This window comes from Arvicanthis niloticus, chromosome 19 (genome assembly GCF_011762505.2).
Source record: "Arvicanthis niloticus isolate mArvNil1 chromosome 19, mArvNil1.pat.X, whole genome shotgun sequence".
Taxonomy (NCBI): domain Eukaryota; kingdom Metazoa; phylum Chordata; class Mammalia; order Rodentia; family Muridae; genus Arvicanthis; species Arvicanthis niloticus.
Window position 1 is genome coordinate 34,971,091 of NC_047676.1, and position 19,362 is coordinate 34,990,452.

A 19,362-nucleotide genomic window follows, 5' to 3' on the forward strand; every position below is an offset into this window, starting at 1 on the left:
CTTTCATGGAGTCCCCAAATTTTTGATATGATGTTCCTCATTTTCATTTAAATCAAAAAAGTCTTTAATTCTTTCTTTATTTCTTTTCCTGACCAAGTCATCATTGATCAGATCATTCTTCAGTTTCCACGTGTATGTGGGCTTTCCGTTTTTTTTGTCCATTCAAAGACGAGTCTTAGTCCATTGGTCTTATAGGTACAAGGGATTATTTCAATCTTTTTGTATCTGTTGAGGCCTGTTTTGTGACCAATTATATGGTCTATTTTGGAGAATTACCATGTGTTAGAAAAAGTACATTCTTTTGTTTTAGATGAAATTTTCTATAGATGTCGTTCAGTCCCCAATTGGTTCATATTCTGTTAGTTTCATTGTGTCTCAGTTTAGTTTCTGTTTCCATGATCTGCCATAGCTGAGAGTGGGGTGTTGAAATCTTCCACTATTATTGTATGAGTGCAATGATGTTTTTTTCCTGTTATTTTTTGTTATTGGCAGTGGTGTTCGTTTGTAGAGCTACCTTCTTTTAGGTTTTTGGAAGATACTTTCTTGCTTTTTCTAGTTGTAGTTTCCCTCCTTGTGTTGGAGTTTTTCTGCCAATATCCTTTGAATGCCTGGATTTGTGGTAGATATTGTGTAATTTTGGATTTGTCAGGGAATTTTGGTTTCTCCATCAATATTGATTGAGAGTTTTGCTGGTAAGTAGTCTGGGCTGGCATTTGTGTTCTCTTAGGGTCTGTATGATATCAGTCCAGGATCTGGCTTTATAGTCTCTCTTGAGAAGTCTGTGTAATTCTTATAGGTCTGCCTTTATATGTTACTTTACCTTTTTCCCTTACTGCTTTTAGTATTTTTTTCTGTGTTTTGTATATTTGATGTTTTGATTATTATGTGATGGGAGGTATTTCTTTTCTGGTCTAGTCTATTTGGGGTTCTATAGGAGGGAGAGCCAAGGAAAAAGTCCTGACAAGAAGCCAAAAGTCTCCATAGGCTGACCCATAGTTCTGTTTGGGAGCTATGGCCCTGTATTGTTTTACAGCAGGGGCATTCCAGTTGTGGCAACCTCAGGGCTCACACTCTGGACCTCTTCCTCTACCAGCTATGACTTGTCCAGGATTTCTGAGAGGCTGTCAGCAGACCAGCTGAATCCGAAGGTGATTTTAAATTAGTAGGTGATTTTGTTTCTCAGAGGACTCTCTTTTGCTGTCGGAGTGGACTCTGTCATGCAAACTAAATTAACAAGAAAGATATAGGCAAAAGCTAATGGACAAAATTATGTCTATGAACATTTCATGGTTTCCATGATCATTATGTAACTTTGATATCAATTTGTGGTTCTTTCTTGAAAACCTTTGTACCTCTGAGCTTGGTTTTCATAGACTTTTCAGAATCATAAGACTGATCTTCATCTGGTCATCAATATACAGGATTTAAAACACTTACTTGACTTCATTAATATGGATGTCAATCACTGATATCTGGAGTTATTACTAAGATCATCCTTAAATCACTATTGACTTGTACCAAAACAACCCTCCTCATTTGAGTAAAACATGAATCTACTTAAAGTAGAGTCAATCCTTTATGTAAAAAAAGTGTTCAAGCTTTAAACAAAATCTAATCAGTTTGATAATCAGAATAGATCCAGGTGAACAGTTCTCCTGAACCTAGTATAACAGAACCTGTAGCTTCCCATGTGAGTTCAAGGAGGTGACCTTTGGTCTTCTGCAAGAACAGTAAGTGCTCTTAGGTGCTGAGCTATTTATCCAGTCCCCAGTCATTTTGCTTATCCAAAGAATTCTGTTCTTGAAGAGATTTTATTAGTGTATTGTGCAAGTCTGCAACTAGAGAAGGGAGCAAAGGCAGAGATAAGGCAGGCAGTCAAAGCAATGCTTTCATTCTTTTTTTTCTTTGTGGGGAGCCAACAGAAAGCAGCTATCATTCTTGCAGCCATCTTGAGCCATATACCCTGACCAGAGACTTGATTAAATTAGCCTACAACAGCTGTGCACACTGTGATAACACCTTGTTTTAGATTCGCAGGATCTTCCCTTGGGTGTGTGAGACTTAAAAGTGTGTGACTTAAGGGTGTTACTTAGAGATCACATTTAGAGACAAGACCCAAGGGCATGATTTAAAGGTGTGACTTAGAGGCATGGCTTAGAAGTGAGACATATAAAAGGCAGGAAACACTAGGAACAGAGAATCAGACACTTCAGAGAGTACAATTTGGAGTAGGAATTAAGCATTAGGACAGTACAACTTAGAGTACAACTTGGAGTAGGAATTAGGCATTGAGGAAGAAGACACTAGGAACTTGGAGGCACTAGGGACTAGGAACTAGGAACTAGGGACTAGGAACTCAAGACTTGGGACTTGGACTAGAAAGAGAGACTGAAGAATGAATGGGATTGAATCACACTCTGTCTGGTCTCCTTCTTCACATCCACCCTCACCCTCTCTTGCTGAACCCCAACCCGAAGACTTGAGCAGCATGGGGCAGTGCAGGCTCTAACAATTTAGCCCCAAGGCTTTTGGCAGTGCAGGTTCCAACACTGACAGAATGGTCAGAGACATTTTGGCCCCCAAACGTGGGGTAGTGCACTTCTCAACATTTTTGAAGCCCAAGAGTTAGGAAGTTAGGCCCGAAATAATTCTTTCTTTCTTTCTTTCTTTCTTTCTTTCTTTCTTTCTTTCTTTCTTTCTTTCTTTCTTCTGACAAAGTGTCCCTGAAGCCCAGACTGACTTTGAAAGCCTGATCCCCTGCCTCCACCTCCTGAGGTTGCAGGTGTATATACTCACACTTTTCTTATACATGGGATGTCCTTAGACCAGAGATCATCAGCCATTTTTAAAAATCTTGTTTGGGATGTGCCTCAAAACAGAATGGGTGCAACTCATACCCAAGTGGACTAGATAACTATGCTGAAATCCCTGGATGTCAGCTGCTGAGTCACAGAAGTCAATCAGGCAAAAGAGGAGGGGCCCATTGTCTTTCCTTTTCCCCTTGATTTCCTTAGTAGCTTTCCTATTTCAATGTAGTGTCAATTTATGTCTTTAGCTTTCAGTATGCCCACCTTTCTGTCTTTCCTTTTCTCTTCTGAGACAGTCTCATGTAGCAGGGTAGACTCAACTTTGCTATATAGCTGAAGCTGACAAAGGATGCCAATGATGGCTATTCTTGATGATCAACTTGATTACATCAACTCAAACTAACTAAAATTTAAAAATGGAGAGCAGACTTGGGAGGGATTTTCCTCTTAACTTGAAAGAGGAAGATCCATGTCTAATGTGGAATTTTTAAAATTTTTTTCATTTTATTTATTTCATGGGCATTGGTGTTTTGTCTGTATGTATGTCTGGGGTGAGGGTGTCAGATTCCTCTGTAATTGGAGTTCTAGACAGTTGTGAGATGCCACATGGTTGCTGGGAATTGAAGCCAGATCCCCTGGAAGAGCAGCCAAGTGATCTTAACTACATAGTCTTCTCTCCTGCGCCTTTAATCGGGAACTTGCGGTAGGAAGACACACCCTTAATTTGGGCCACACCTTCTGCTGATAACTCAAATAAATAGAACGTGGAAAAAGGAAGCCCTGGCTTTTTGCTCTGGACTTGCTAGCAAGTGTATTCCTTCTGTGGCATTAGAGACTACTTTGGGATTCCAGCTTCTACTGAAGACCAGCTGAGTCATTGAGCCTTGGGGACTGAGAACCTTTGGATTCTTGGATTTTCCATTCATAGTCAGACATCATTAGATTAGCTGGAGCACATCCTAGTCTTTTGGAGACCAGAGTTACTTCCAACTCAGAAGACTGGACTTGAGAATTTGCAAACCATCAGCGGTCAGCACAGTGCCTACCACAAGGAATCCCTTGCTGCAATGTCCTGTGTACACTATAAATTTTCCTCTAAACTCACCTATGGCACCATCATCTTTGATGGGCTCCATATCTCCCTCTGCGATTTAAAGAAGCAGATTATGGGGAGAGAAAAGCTGAAAGCTGCCTATAGCGATCTGCAGATCACCAATGCAGAGACGGAAGAAGAATATACTGATGTTAATGCACTAATTCCTAAAAATTCATCTGTAATAGTCAGAAGAATTCCTATCAGAGATGTTAAGTCTACAAGCAAGAAACGTGTTATAAGTCGAACTGAGCCAGTGATGGGAGCTACAAAAGCAATTGGTGACCCTTCTGCATCTCTTTCTCTGGCCCAGCTTACAAAGACTGTCAATCTGGCCAAAGCCAATGCTTCTGAGGAAGACAAAATTAAAGCAATGATGTTGCAATCTGTCCGTTTATACAACCCAATCAATTACATGAAGAAAAGTCTGGTAAGTCTGCCACCTCCATCCTACACCTGCTTTCGTTGTGGTAAACCTGGTCATTATATTAAGAATTGCCCAACAAATGGGGATAAGAACTTTGCAACTGGTCCTAGGATCAAAAAGAGCACTGGAATTCCTACAAGTTTTCTGATGGAAGTGAAAGATCCTAACATGAAAGGTGCAATGCTTACCAACACTGGAAAATATGCAATACCGATTATAGATGCAGAGGCCTATGCAATTGGGAAGAAAGAGAAACCACCCTTCTTACCAGAGGAACCATCCCCATCTTCAGAAGAAGGTGATCCTATCCCAGAGGAGCTCCTGTGCCTCATCTGCAGAGACATTCCTACAGATGCCGTTGTCATTCCATGCTGTGGAAATAGTTACTGTGATGAATGTATAAGAACAGCACTCCTGGAGTCCGATGAACATACATGTCCAACATGTCATGAAAATGATGTTTCTCCTGATGCTTTAGTTGCCAACAAGTCTTTACGGCAGGCTGTTAATAACTTTAAAAATAAAACTGGCTATACAAAAAGACTACGAAAACAGTTACCTCCACACCCAACACCAACACCAACACCAACACCAACACCAACACCAACACCAACACCAACACCAATACCAACACCAACACCAAGACCACTCATCCAGCAGAACCTGCAGCCTCTGATGAGGTCTCCCATATCGAGACAGCAGGATACTCTGAAGATTCCAGTGACATCTTCCTCAGCTAACCCAATTCCCTCTATATCTTCATTAATTTCAAATCCATCTTCTTTGGCCTCTTCTGTGCCTGGGAACCCATCTTCTGCCCCAGCTCCAATACCAGGCAGAGGAAAGAGCTGCAAATACCATGCCAAGTCCAGATTTCATGGATTCCACCCATCTAGGTCAAGGTCACCTCCCTATAGACTATACCACTCCTGGTCCAGATCTCCTCAAGCATTTAGGGGACAGTCTCCCACTAAACACAATATATCTCAAGGAGAAACAGAGCCTGAGTATTTTCATAGATACAGAGAAGGTCTACCCCCTTATGACACCAAAGCCTATTATGGGCAGAGTGTTGACTTTAGAGACCCATTTGAGAAAGAACGCTACCAGGAATGGGAGAGGCAATATCGACAGTGGTATGAGAAGTACTACAAAGGGTACACAGTGGGAGTGCAGCCTAGACCCTTGGCCAACAGAGAAGACATTTGGAGAGAGTGGCTGAAACTTCAGGGAGACTTTGGGGTCCTCAAGAATTAGAAGCTACATCCACAAGAAGGGTTCAATGGGCTATGAACCAGCCAAGAGATGACAGCACACACAGCTTTGCAGACATGCTTGTCCCTGGTGAATTCTGAAGCCAAAGGTGCCCCCCACCCCCCAATGACCAAAAACAGAGGCTTACATGAGACAGAAACCTGGAAAGGACAGACATCCAAGCAATGTGGAGAGAATACACCTTGAAATCCTTCAATATACTACTCACTGGCAGGAGCCAGAGAAAAACTCAGGAAGAGCCTCATGCTGCCTCTGTGAACTTCAGAGCTGGGACTGTGCCCCACATGACCAGGAGTCTGGAAGTGTCTTTATCTTGTCCTCCTGACTGTTCAATTGATTTGTTAAGGAATATTTTCTTAAGTCTATGTAGAATCATTGCCTTCTGATGGACAGTGTACACAAATAAAATCTTTCCTCTCCACCACCTTCCTGTGTAAGTGTTTTTCAGGGGTAAAATCAGGATTGGAGTCTGGGGTTGGAAGTGGTCACTAATCAAGTCAGAGGAATTTCCCTGCAGGTGGAGTTTCATTAGAAGTGGGATGTGGACACTAACAGGCTTGGCAGGGACAAAAGCATGGCCCACCCACCTGGGTTTCTTGTATTGATTTCCAGAAGAGGGCAGAGTGGAGCAGTGGGAAAGGGGGTGAAGATGGAGTCTGCAAGTGATCTGCAGGTTACAATGACAAAAAGGAACAATATGTTTCCAGGGTTTTTTGTGAACTAGAACTTTCAACTGTATCATTTGCAAAGCACTATTTTAGGTCTCTCTCTCTCTCTCTCTCTCTCTCTCTCTCTCTCTCTCTCTCTCTCTCTCTCTCTCTCTGTCTCTCGTCTCTCTCTGTCTCTAATGCTCAATTTTTTCAATGCTAGATCTTGGCAGTGTAGGCAATATCTGGTAACTTTTATTCTGTTTTACAATTTTGAGATTACTGTTTATTAAGAACATGTTTCTACTCTTTCCTCTTTCCAAACCCTCTCATGCATACATCTCAGCTCTCTTTTAAATTCCTAGCCATTTTGTTCTTTAATTGCTATTGTGTAGACAGCCGTGCCCTCTGGTGGCGGAGGCCTTAATAGCAAGCCACCAGCAGAAGCGCCCTGATAAGCAGGCCCTCTGTGTTCTGGAGCAGTCTCCTGTCTCTGTGTAGTATGCAAATGGGGTGCAGGAGCGAATGGGAATGCAGGAGCCGGTGGACTTGCAGCCCAGCTAGTAGAACATACTCCACTTACACACAACAAGTTTTGGCATGGCCCCCAATCAGATGTTCAGGACCCACATCAAGGTTAAGCTGCACATCTGATACCTATGAGCTGGGAGGCCTAGGTCCAGCCAGTGTATGTTCTTTGGTTGGTCATACAGAATCTGAAAGCCCTAAAGGTCCAGGATAGTTGACTCTGTTGGTCTCTCTGTGAAGTTCCTATGCCCTTCCTGACCTATAATCCTTTTACTTATTCTTCTATAAAAATTCCCAAGCTCCACCCACTATTTGGCTGTGTCCATCTGATTCAGATGCTGCTGTGTGGAGCCTCTCAGAGGACATCATGTTCCTCTCTGCAAACAGGACAGAGTATCAATAATACTGGGATGGGTCTCTAATTGGGCTGCTTATTGGTTGGCCATTCCTTCAGCCTCTGTTTTGTCCCCCATGCCTGCATTACTTACAGATCTTTCCTCCTGCACCTCCAGCTCATGTTGTTTGTTTGTTTTGTGTTTGTTTCTTTGGTTGTTGTTGCTGTTGCTTTGTGCTTCCTTCTCTTCCTGGAGCTTCCCAATTCATACAGCAATCAGGGCTTAGATTACTAGGTCCAGTTTACAGAAAGAAAAGAATTCAGTCTCCAGATGCTTGAAGACAGACAAGACAATCTGCCTTCCTGGAAAAGGCCAGAGTAAGAACCCTGGACCAGCTCCCATAATCCGGCTTGGGTAGACAGTCCAGCCTTCTCAGACCTGCACAGCTTTCAGTCTAATTTTGGATGTCTCAACTGCTCTACTCAGGTGAAAACAGCACCCGAGTGGCAGTGTGGGGTGATCCCACTAGAAATGGACAGGGTCTAAAGCAGAGGTAAGGCTCACCTCTGCATCCCCAGGCTACCCTGGAATCGCCCTGGGCCAAGGTATCACCTGTTCCCAGTGGCCCTGCGTTCTCACAACGCCATTCTTTATGCCAGTCTTGGCAGCTCCTCCGCTGCCCGCAGTGATGGCAGTGATGGCAGCCATGAGCAGCCCAGTCTTGGGGTCTATCCAAAGCCTGCACATTGGGGCGGGGCCTGGTAGAGCTCCACACCCAGGCACTGGTACATCCTGCCTCAGCATTCACTGCCAGCCCCACAGAACACAGGACATGCTTAGCCCCACCTCCGAAAGCTGCAGAACCTGGTGCTCTAGTTTCCTGGAAGACTCTGGTCCCTCTCAGCACTGTAGACTGGCCACCACTCAAAACACCTGATCTGCTGCTCCCGAGAACCCCTGGGTCGCGCAGGCGTTCAGTGTGCAAGCTCCACAGTCCTGGGTCTCACTCTATGCAAGCTCAGGACCCCAATTCGCAACAGCCCTAGCAGGATGCTCTGTCATGGACCCCTAACCTTGAATGAGGACTAAGCTGCCATCTTTGTGTGGGGCGTGGAAGGAGGGCCTGGAAGACATACTGAAGATAGTAAATCTTGAATTAAAAAGTTCTCAGACTGGGGCAGTCCCAACTTGAGGAGAATTACACAAACTAACACAAGCAGGGCCTTTATGTGTTGCTCCTGGGAGGAAGTGGTTTCTCCTGGGTCATGGTGAGGAAAGACACTCCAAACAGATTCACTGATTCCTAATATCTTAATAGGAGGAAACCAGTTCCCACTTTGAAAGCATCCTCCGCAGCTGATTGGACTCTTTCTTATGGCTTGACATCCTCTTCTGGAACACAGAAGTTATGGGTGGTGGTTGCTCCTGATAGGTGTCTTCTAAGGGCTGTGGATGGTCTTCCCTCCCCTCCCCTTCTCTCCCTCTCCTTTTTCCTCCTTTTGTCTCTTCTACTCTCTTTTCTCCTCTCCCTCTCTTCCTCTTTTCTGTCTCTCAGTCTCTGTCTCTCTTTCTCTGTCTCTCTCTCAACCTTTCTCTCTCTCTCTCTCTCTCTCTCTCTCTCTCTCTCTCTCTCTCTCTCTCGTGTGTGTGTGTGTGTGTGTCCCAACTGAAGACAGAAGACATTGGATCCCCTGGAACTAGAGTTACACTTGTGAGGTGCCCAGTGGTGCTGAGACAGCATCTCTCTAGCCCTTCTGAAGGAGCCTTCTAGTTTCTGGTCTGTGCATGTGCTGTACATGATACTTGTGCTCTCCTATAATGAGTTGCTAGCAATGTCCTTCCCTGTGAGGACAATGAGCGGCTGCATCCTAGTCAACCCAGGCTGTCCCTGGAGAAATAGACCTATTGGCCTAATCTTTGATTCAATTATCTGTCCAGGGACTTGAATTAAACATGAGAAGGGCCTTGTAGAGGTCTCTAAGCATCAGGTACTAGAGTGGACTCTAGTATGTAGCATTTGGTGTCCTTCACCCTTCCGTCCCCCAGCCTTTTGTGGGACTGGCCTTATCCTATTGCCATTGATTCTATTCTGTGGACATTGTGGACACAAACACAAGATTCTCAGGGTTAGGCTTTATTGGATACACTGAAGGGCAAATGAGGCCTTGGGTGCCTCTGGTCCCTTCAACTAGGGGAGAGCACACTCCACAAGGGGTTCCCAGGGTTCAGGACAGGAGAACACACCTGGCTTCTGGCCAGCCATCCCTTCAAGGTGTCTCTGTGCCACCCCAAGGACTGAGAAGTCCTGGTAGGGAGGGTGGAGTTTGGAAGGGGTGTTCCAGAGGGTCTCCGCTGCTCTGGAATTAAGATGGAGACTTTCATGGAATAGACCCTAGGGACACAGACCACTTTGAGACAGAAGGCCTGGGCTTTGTGGAAACAGTGACCTGTATTGGCTCCTGAAGTAGAGACCTGAAGCACTGGCTGGGTTTTGGTGATTGAAGGTCTACAGATCAAAGGCTCCCAGTCTGGAAGATTGTGCCAGTGGTTTGCACTGATGCTCGGGTTGCAGGCTTTTGACTCTGGAGGGTCTCTGCCTGGGACTCTACATCCACCAGTCTTTTTCTTCTTTTGTTTGGCAACAGATGCAAAGCCTTGGCCTGGCCCCGAGGCAGGTAGAGGCCAAAGCCAATGCCTATTCGGAGAGGCCCAGATTCCTGGCCCTGGGCACAGGGCAGTAGTTGTGGGAAGGCAAGCAGCCGAGGTATAGTCTTGTACTTGGGGGTGGGACAAGATGGGGTGCGGAGCTGGAGGCACACTAGACATATGGGGTACTCCACTACTGGGGCCGGGCCAGTTGTGCCTAGCCACATGTGCTGCAGAATCTATAGCTGTAGGTCTTGTGCAATTCTGTGGTGCCCCACATGGGCCACCAGGGCTTTGGCGAGGGCCCCTGGGTCCTTGAATTCTGTAGGGTCCACCTTGCTTGGCACACATCCCCCTGCCACCCCAGAGGACCTGATGCTTCTGGATGGAGGCCACTGCCATGCTTGCTTGTTCCTCTGAATTCCTTGAGAAGATGACGTGGGGATGGGGGATGTGATCCTGGAGCTTTGAAAGTCCTGGAGGGATGAAACGGACTGGTAGGAGTGAGGAGAGGAATTTTGTAGCTGGGAAAGAGAGGAGGAGCTGGTAAGAGGGGGAGAGAGACAGAGCTGATAGTTGGAGGGAAAGGTGGAGTGAGGAGAGGGGAGTTGTTCACCAAAATAAGTATAGTTTTGGCAAAAGCAAGAGGAGGATCCTGGGAGAGAGGAAGAGTAGGGAAGAGGAACAAAGTCAGAATTCGAATCCAAAGAGTAGAAGTGAGGTCCAGGAGACGGGGTCTGTGTCAGAGCAGAAATTAAATATGCCTGCGTGGTGGTGGGCAAAGGAAAGTGGGAAGAAGGGAGGGTCTGATGGGGAGAAAGAGATGCTAAGTTGGGTAGAGGGGAGTCCATGAACTGTGAGAGGACCTGAGGGGGACATTCTGGGGGTACTGGATACTGTAGCAGCACCTGATCCTTGTTTTGATGCAACATTGTCTTGAATCCAGGTGGGAAGCAGATGGGGTGACAAGACTAGTGGTTAGAGACCTAACAGTCAGTGTGGGGATCTCTGAAGCCAGCTGTGGCTGGTGGTTAAGATTGCTTTCTGTGCACAGTGTGGCTGCAGCAGCCTCGTTCTGCTGCAGGCATCAGCAGCAAGCCATAGGGACAAGCGGCCTCTTCTACCTGGCTGTGGCGTGCTCAGTCCAGAGTCTGCATCTAATCTTGGCTCCTCACATTTCCTCAGCCATTGGCTGGGGATGTATGGAGATGGAGAATGAGAGCTGTCCCTGGGGAGCTGAGGGACAACCACAACTCTCTGGGTGGAATCAGGAGAAAGACACAGTCTGTAGGACCTGCAGAGAAAAAGACAGAGGTCAAGATGTCAGAATGATTGGTCGACTTCTGGATTCTGTGTCAGGTGCTCATTTCCAGTGTGAACTCAAGACCCTCAATGTGAGGTCTTTGGATGTAGTTCAGCTGGTACATCGTTTGTCTAGCATGCACCAAGTCCTGGGCATGACTCCAACACCACGTAAGGGTGGCATGCTGGCACAAGCCTGTAATCCCTGTGGGGATATAAGGAGCTTGAGGCTAGCCTGGGCTCCATGAGTCTGTCTCAAAACAACGAAGACCAGCACTTTGTCACCTTTGAGGTCAGAAAATCTGGCAAGGTGTTGTAGAGAAGGTTAGAAAATTGGAGGTTATGGCTGGAAAGAAGGAGGGACTGGGGGGAAATGGGCAGCAAAGAGCACTGAAGGCCAAAATGGGGAAAGGACTGGAGAGGACTGTGCGGTGCTTTACCAACTTGTGTGCCTTCCACCGTTTCAAAAGACACTTCACCCAAATAGGGGACCTGGAAGAGAAAGTAGAGTCACAGAACAGTCTATCTACCTTCTTCTCGCCCCCACACTCAGACCCCTAAACTGACGCTGACCCAGGATTCCAGTCTGAGCAGTGCCCTCAGTCCTTTTTCTGGTACACAGAGCTCTTCTGTAGTATAGGGTTTTGTCCTAATCCTGACACACAGATTTTGTAAGTATCCTAGTTTCCTGGCTTGCTGGTTCCCCTGGCCTCTTGTCACCCTCAACACCTCAACCCTCAATCCTTCTCCCTTAGCCTGGCCTTGGCTCAGAAGGATTATCAGAGCCAGTGGCAGCAACAGTAGGGCCAGCTGGTAAAAGGCTCCAAGAGACTGAGGCTTTGCCTAAGGGGCAAAGCCCCAGTGGGAGCTGAGGGGCTCCTTCCCTGAGAGCAGCTCTCACTCTCTGGCATCAAAAGCCTGTGTCACAGAGGTCAGATAATGATATCATAGATTCTGCCTTCTCCTCACCCTCAATGCTCTGGGTGTTTCTCAGGGACTTACAAAGGCTGTTTTGGTAAAAATTTTCAGGTAGAATTGTTTGATGTACACCCACAAACCTAGCTCTGCTTGTCTGCTCTTAACATGTACAGCTCCAGGAGGCAGGGCTGAGCCTTGCAACTTCCTCATTGGCTGCTGTCTGAGGGAAGTAACTGTGCTCCATACCCTTTCACCTTTGGAATATTACTGTATATTTTAGAAGCTACTTCAAAAGATTTTGTTTATTTAGATGTATGTCACATGCTTGCATGTGCCCTGGAAGGCCTGAAGAGGGTTGGATCCCCTAGAGCTAAAGTTTTAGACACTTGTGAGTCTCCTGATATGAGTGCTGGGATCTGAATTCCAGGCCTCACAAGCAGCAAGTGCTCTTAACCACTAAACATCTCTTCAGCCTCTTACCTGTTTTCTTTTTTTTTTATTTTATTAAATGGTTTATTTTCTTATTCTATGTGTATTGGTGTTTCACCTGTATGATGAATGTATGAGGGTGTGTCTCAGGGTTTCTATTGCTGTAACTACCATGAGCAAAAACCAAGTTGGGGAGGAAAGAGTTTATTTGGCTTATACATCCAGATCATAGTCCATCACTGAAAGAAGTCAAGGCAGGAACTAAAGCAGGACTGGAAGGAGGAGCTGATGCAGAGTCCATGCAGAGATACTGCTTACTGCCTTGCTACATATGGCTTGCTCAGCCTGATTTCTTATAGAACCCAGGACTACCAGCCCAGGGGTAGCACCACCCACCATGGGATGGGCCCTCCCCCATCAATCTCTAATTGAGAAAATGCCTTACAGTTAGATCTATGGAAGCATTTCTTCAACTGAGGCTCCTTTCTCTCTGATGACTCTAGCTTGTGTCAAGTTGACACACAAAATCAGCCAGTACAGGGCATCATATCCCTTGGAACTGGAGTCATAGACAGTTGTGGACCAGCTTGTGGGCGCTGGGAATTGAGTCCTCTGGAGGAACAGCTAATGTCTTAACCACTGCACCCTCTCTACAAAAAGTGAAAAGTTTCCTATGAAAGCTATCTAAGGGGAGAATTGAAAAGGTCCTAAGTGGAGAAAAGAAAACTTCTATCAGGAAAAGGGAAAAGTTCTATTCTATGTGCTACTCTAAGTCATGTGTCACCAGACCCTGCTTGGAAATCCACACAGTTAACAGTTCTTTGGTCAACTGGATTCCTGAGCAGATGCTAGTCCTGCATTCCCAGGAGAGAAATGGTTAGAGGGAAACAGCTCAGTGTAGAGATGAAGCTTCAGGACAGGGAATCTCCTCTCCACCTGCACACTTTTCCAATGCCTCTTTCTGTCTCCTGTTTTATTTCCTGTGTTTGGGATGAACACATGGAACATTTCTATGCTGTAGTCTTTTGTGTCTAGACAGAAGGCAGGCAGAGAGCGGCTAGCATAGCTGGGTTCCATGCTGCCCTGGACTGGAGGCATATTAGCTTGGAAGCAGACAGCAAGCAACTGGAAAGCAGTTTGTTGAGGGACTGTCAAGTGAAAAAGGCAAAGGTTGTTTTTAGAGTGTATAAAACAGAAACAACACACCAAGGAGGTGAGGGGCAAGAAGAGAACCAACCAAAGCCACACTGCAATAAGCAAGTCTGTGGAAGGACAGGGCCCTCCTGCTAGTGTGGGAGTCTCTGAGTGAAACCATTTAACATCTCAGCCTGGCACTGTGATGCTCTCCTGTCAGTCCACCCTTCTGGTGGCAGGCTGCAGGATGGTCTGTTAGTGGTGCTTCTTTCAGTGAAAGTGTGTAATAGTGAATAGAAAGGGGCTCAAAATGAAAGTACAAAAAGGTCCCTTTGCCTGCCACCTAGATTTGGGGGAAATGAAATGCATCTAAAGTTTTAAAATAGGACTTCCCTAGAGCAAACCGGAATATGCTGGGCCATGATATTCTCCTGTACTGCTGAATGCCTTTGCTAAAATCCCCAGATCTGGTGCCCTGCTGACTAAGACACCTGCAGAAAAAGTCTATGTGGTTTGGTTGATCCCTGGCTAGCTATGGCTAACTTTTAAGTCTCCTGGAATCACAGTCAGGCAGCACTGGAAGGCACCTATGTTCAAACCATTTCACATCTAGTTTGAGCTGGTTTGACTCCTTCTCCTGGAGTGACCTGGTGCTCAGAGCCAAGAATCAGCGCCTATAAAGAAAAGTGGTAAAATCAAGAAGCCTCAGATACAGGAAAACAGGGGCCTGCCACGGAGATGATGGTTTTATAGGAAAACTTGACAGAGCTCTGGAGAAGAAACCAGTGGCACTCAGTGTAAGAAGAGCTCAGAAAAATACTCACTGCTGGTCCCCCACGGGGCTGACACCAGGAGTCCCCCAGTTGGGCTGAGCCACTAAAAGTGCAAGTTACACACATGTGGGTCACTCTTATTCATGCTGCTGCAGAAGTGAAATATGTGCACTGAGCCACCCAAGACCAGAAATCCTGGGAGGATCTGCCTCAGGGAACCGTCTAGCAATTAGTGAAAGTGTGAAGAGAAACTCAGGCTGAATTCCCCCAATTGCACCAGGCAGGTTTAGACTAAACTGTGACCATAGGAAAAAGATCAGAGAAATTGCAAGAATTACAGCAACCAGCTAGTGTCTGCTGGCACAGGACAGGAAGAAACAAAGTCAGAGAGAAAATTAACTTTTCTTCCTTTAAAAATAGAGAACATATGTGGCCCCCACATCTGTAACCTTGACTCAGCTCCTTTGAAAATCATTGAAAAAAATAATGAGTTTCTGATCTAGGTGTGGGAAAATCACCAATGAGTAACTCTGAGTTAACACTGAAGGAGCAGTAATGTCTGATCCAATGGTGGTGATCTCAGCCACCAATTTTACACTGGGTAATTCATATTGTGAGAGGGGGAAACTCATATTGTGAGAGGGGGAAACTTTTCAGGGAGTAACTCTTGCTTTACACTGGTCAGAAGAGTTTCTGATCTCGGGACTCCAGAGCCTCTGGAGAGGAAGCTGGCTGCCAAGGCTTGGAGAGGACCAGGTGCAAGATTAATGGGTACCATGACAAAGGTGATATGATCTGACCTAGAAACCCAGCTTTCCTGGACTATGAAGAGACTGATCCATCTCTGGCTCTGGTGCAGAAAACTGCAAAGGTAAAATGAACATCCCAGGTCATTTCAGTTATTGCATTCTTTCTCTTTTTAGATGTACATGCAAAGGCTGGGAATGCCATTCAGTTTCACTGTCAGTTAAGAGCAGAAAGCTTTGGCCAAATCGAGTTGGGGAAAGCAGTTCCATCTGTAAGAGCACTTCCCCCTCTGCCATGTAACTCTGTAAATTAGAAAACAAAGAGAATTTCTCAACCCCCATCACTTTTTAGTGTCCTGGAATTCTTTGTGTAGGTTTGAGGCTCCCTGGAGTCCCCAACACAGACGTTAGTTAAGTCTACTGTTGACCTCCTTTGACTACTGTTTAAGTGATTCTGTTGGTGAGACTTTCATGGGTGCAGATTCTGACATTCTTAGGAGATACAGTGTCACAGCTAACTTCCTAACCCTCTGGCTCTTACATTCTTCCAACCCTGTCTTCTGCAATGATTCTTCTGCAATGAGCCTTAGGTCTGGGAGTGGTACTGTAGATATGGCAGACCGATTGCTTGTTCAATACCAAGTGGTCAGTTTTACACATACAAGTAACATTTTGTTTTTGCCACCTCTTCGCCTTGCGTCGATTCTAAACGGTGATAATTTCTCCAACGTACATCTTTTATGGTTTTGTGCCAAGTCCATCCTTACAACAGATTTTGATGAGGCAAGATTTCCTGGGACTCAGACCTCTGCTCCACAAAGACTATAAAATCAGTGTTTGGACCGAATCTCAGTCATGGCTGCTTTCCTATTTTGCAAGGAGTAGGTCAAGCAAAAACCTGTCCAGGGCCCCAAAGCGGAGTCTTTTCAGCTGGTCCTCTGTCTCCTGCCTTCCTTCCTCTCTGGGGTCCCCTTCCTGTTATGGCCTCAGCCAGCAGGTGTCCAGAAGGCAAGAGGAGGAGGAAACTTCAGGGCTTCTCCTTGCACAGGAAGGGTTTAGCCCACCATTGCAAGGCAAGGAAAGACCACTGTTAGTTTCCTTATTGGCTCCTCCAAAGAGTGGCAGGGCACGGGGTGGGGTGGGGGGAGGGGGTAGCAGGAGCCAACAAGGGAGTCCAAGGCAGAAGAGAAAAAAGTCCATTTGCAGACTGCCAATTGGGCTTGGGAGTTGCAGGCAGTCTGACTACTTCTCTACACCAGGGGGCGCAGAGGGGCTGGCATTGGACTGGGGCGGATTTATAATGGTCAAGATTGGAACTTCTAAGTTCTCTGGACAAAGTTCCCTAGTAGCTGTGAGTTGTACGATGTGCTCTGTTTCCCAGCTCGCTCCGTGCTCCCGCTCCCTCTGGACAAATGCTTGCTCCAGACAGATGGTCGCTCCCAACACAGGCTCCCTCTGAACAACAGCTCCCTCCAGAACTATGCTCCCCCTGACACCTGCTCCCTCCAAGGCCCTGCTCGCTCCGGACCCCCCTTGAAGCTGACCACACCTTGCTAAGGACACCTGCTCGCTCCTTACCCCAACTTGCTTCGGACAAACGCTCGCTCCTGGACACCTGATCACTCCTGGACACCAGCTGGATCCAGGACAACCACTCGCTACAGACAGGCACTCTTGATCCGGACAAAAGCTCATCCTGGACACCAGCTCCGTCCCGGACATCCACCCGCTCCTGGACACTCGCTCGCTCCTGCACACCTACTTGCTACAAACACCCATTGGCTCCCAGACTTCCGATCATCTTACCGGACACCCGCTAGCTCCCAGACACCCACTGGATCTCGGACTCAGGCTCGCTAAGGACAGGCTCTTTCGCTCCGGACACTCACTCCTTCCCAGACACCCGCTCGCTCCCGGACACCCACTCGATTCGGACACTAGCTCGCTCCGGGACACCCACTCGATCTCGGATACCCACTCGTTAACGGACACCCACTCGATCTCGGACTCCCTCTCGCTAAAGACAGGCTCTCTTGCTCCAGATACTCACTCGCTCCCGGACACCAGCTCGCTCCGGACACCCGCTCCTTCCCGGACACCCACTTGATCTCCTACTCCCACTCGATAAGGACAGGCGCTCTTGCTCAGGACACTCACTCTCTCCCTGACACCCGCTCGCTCCCGGACACCCACTCTATCTCGGACTCTCGCTCGCTCCCGGACACCCACTTGATTTCGGACACCCACTCGATCTGGGACTCCTGGTCGCTAAGGACAGGTGCTTTCGCTTTGGACACTCACTCGCTCCCGGACACCCGCTCGCTCCCGGACACCCACTCGACCTCGGACTCGCACTCGGTAAGGACAGGCGCTCTTGCTCCGGACACTCACTCTCTCCCGGACACCAGGTCGCTCCCGGACACCCACTCGATCTCTGACTCCTGGTCGCTAAGGACAGGCGCTTTCGCTCTGGACACTCACTCGCTCCCGGACACCCGCTCGCTCCCGGACACCCACTCGATCTCCGACACCCGTTTGCTCCCGGACACCCACTCGATCTCGGATACCCACTCAATCACGGACACCCACTCGATCTCGGACACCGGCTCGCTCCCGGACACCCGCTCGCTCCCGGACACCCACTCGATCTCGGACACCAGCTCGCTCCCGGACACTGGCTCGCTCCCGGACATTTGATCACTCCCAGATACGCGCTTGCTCCTGGACACACATTCGCTCCTGGTCTCCCGCTCGGTATGGACAGGTGCTCTTGCTCTGGACACTCACTCGCTCCCCGACACCCACTCGATCTCCGACTCCCACTCGCTAAGGACCGGCCCTCTTGTTACGGACACACTCACTCGCTCTTGGACACCCGCTCGCTCTCGAGTCTCCACTCGATCTCGGACACCAGCTCGCTCCTGGACACCCACTCGATCTTGGACACCCACTCGCTCCCGGACACCCACTCGATGTCGGTCACCCGCTCGCTCCTCGTCCTGCATCCCTCTGTACAGGCAGGAGCTCTCGCTCTGGACACAGGCTCGCTCCGGATCCCAGCTCACTATAGATCCAAAATTCGTCCGATTTCTTTCCTTTACCGATTTCATTCAGAAGTCCGTCTGGCAAGGGACTTTTTCAGCTGGGGGTATTTCCCAATTCACCAGCCCCGCCCTCGTCGAAGACTACAAATACCTAGCACAGAGAGCCTGCAGAAGACCCCAACACCCTTTTGTTCCCCCACACCCATTCGCTCCTGGACACCCACTCGCTCCGGACAGGCACTCTCGCTCTGGACACCCGCTTGCTACCAGACACCCGCTGGATCCGGACACCCATTCACTCCTACACACCCGGTCGCTCTCGGACACACGTTCGCTCCGGATCCCCACCCACTTAGGACAGGCTTTCTCGCTCCAGACAAACACTGGCTCCGTGTTGCAGCTCGATGTGGATCCCAGCTCGCTACGGATCCAAATTTTTTTTCCGATTTGTTTCCTTTACTGGTTTCATTCCGAGGTCCATCTGGCAAAGGGACATTTTCAGCTCGGGGCATTTCCCAATTCACCAGCCCCGCCCTCGTCGAAGACTACAAATACCCAGGGCACAGAACCTGCAGAAGACTCCTTTGCCTGCACTGGTGTGAGAGCTGCTGTCCTCCAGATGCAAGTGCTGCTGGAGGGATGGAGTCCACTTTCTGGTCTGAGCAAGTGAAGCAGGCCTGGGATTCTGTCCCTGTGGTACAAGATGCCCAGTCTCCTCTGCCCTCCAGCTTCTCAGAAGACCGCAGTCCAGGCCTCTTCCTTTCCAGTCAGTCCTTGGCATGTTCCCATTGGATGATGGCGATGACCACACGAACAACCATTTATGAAATCGAGGCTGTTGCTCCTGGAAGGTGATCACACAGTCAGGAATGTTGGGCTCCGAAGTGCTCTGGATCCCACAAGAGTAAGTCCCTGGATAGAATCCATCCATGTCATCTATCAACCCTGGAAATGGTTGTTCGTGTAGTCATCGCCATCATCCAATGGGAACATGCCGAGGACCCGATAGAAAATCACAGTCCATGAGGAACAGCCAGAGAAACCCGCCACTCCGGGAACCCGGGAGGATGCTGCAGAAGAAACATTCATGGTGGCCATGCAGCCTGGGTCCTGTTCCATAGCGCCCTGCCTTGGCGACGATGCAGAGGACACCTAGACCTGTGGAAGGAGTGGCTCCAGTGTTGCTGGCCATCAGCCATGGGAGACTGCAGAAGTGGACTCCCGACTTTGTCAGGACTCCTGAAGCTCTTTCTTCCCC

The 19,362-nt window shown here is 47.9% G+C and overlaps 1 long non-coding RNA gene and 2 pseudogenes across 1 annotated transcript; 1 reads left to right on the forward strand and 2 right to left on the reverse strand.

Annotated features, from left to right (window-relative positions):
* Window positions 1-19,362, forward strand: part of LOC117723848 (serine/threonine-protein phosphatase 2A 56 kDa regulatory subunit gamma isoform-like) — a 691,904-nt pseudogene that overhangs the window by 552,741 nt on the left and 119,801 nt on the right.
* Window positions 9,249-10,868, reverse strand: LOC117723854 (proline-rich protein 30-like; annotated as a pseudogene).
* On the reverse strand, window positions 10,882-11,776 carry LOC143435072 (uncharacterized). Its single transcript, XR_013105040.1, has 3 exons — window positions 11,634-11,776; window positions 11,501-11,552; window positions 10,882-11,052 (listed from the first exon to the last, which is right to left on the reverse strand). It is a non-coding gene; the product is annotated as an uncharacterized LOC143435072 (long non-coding RNA).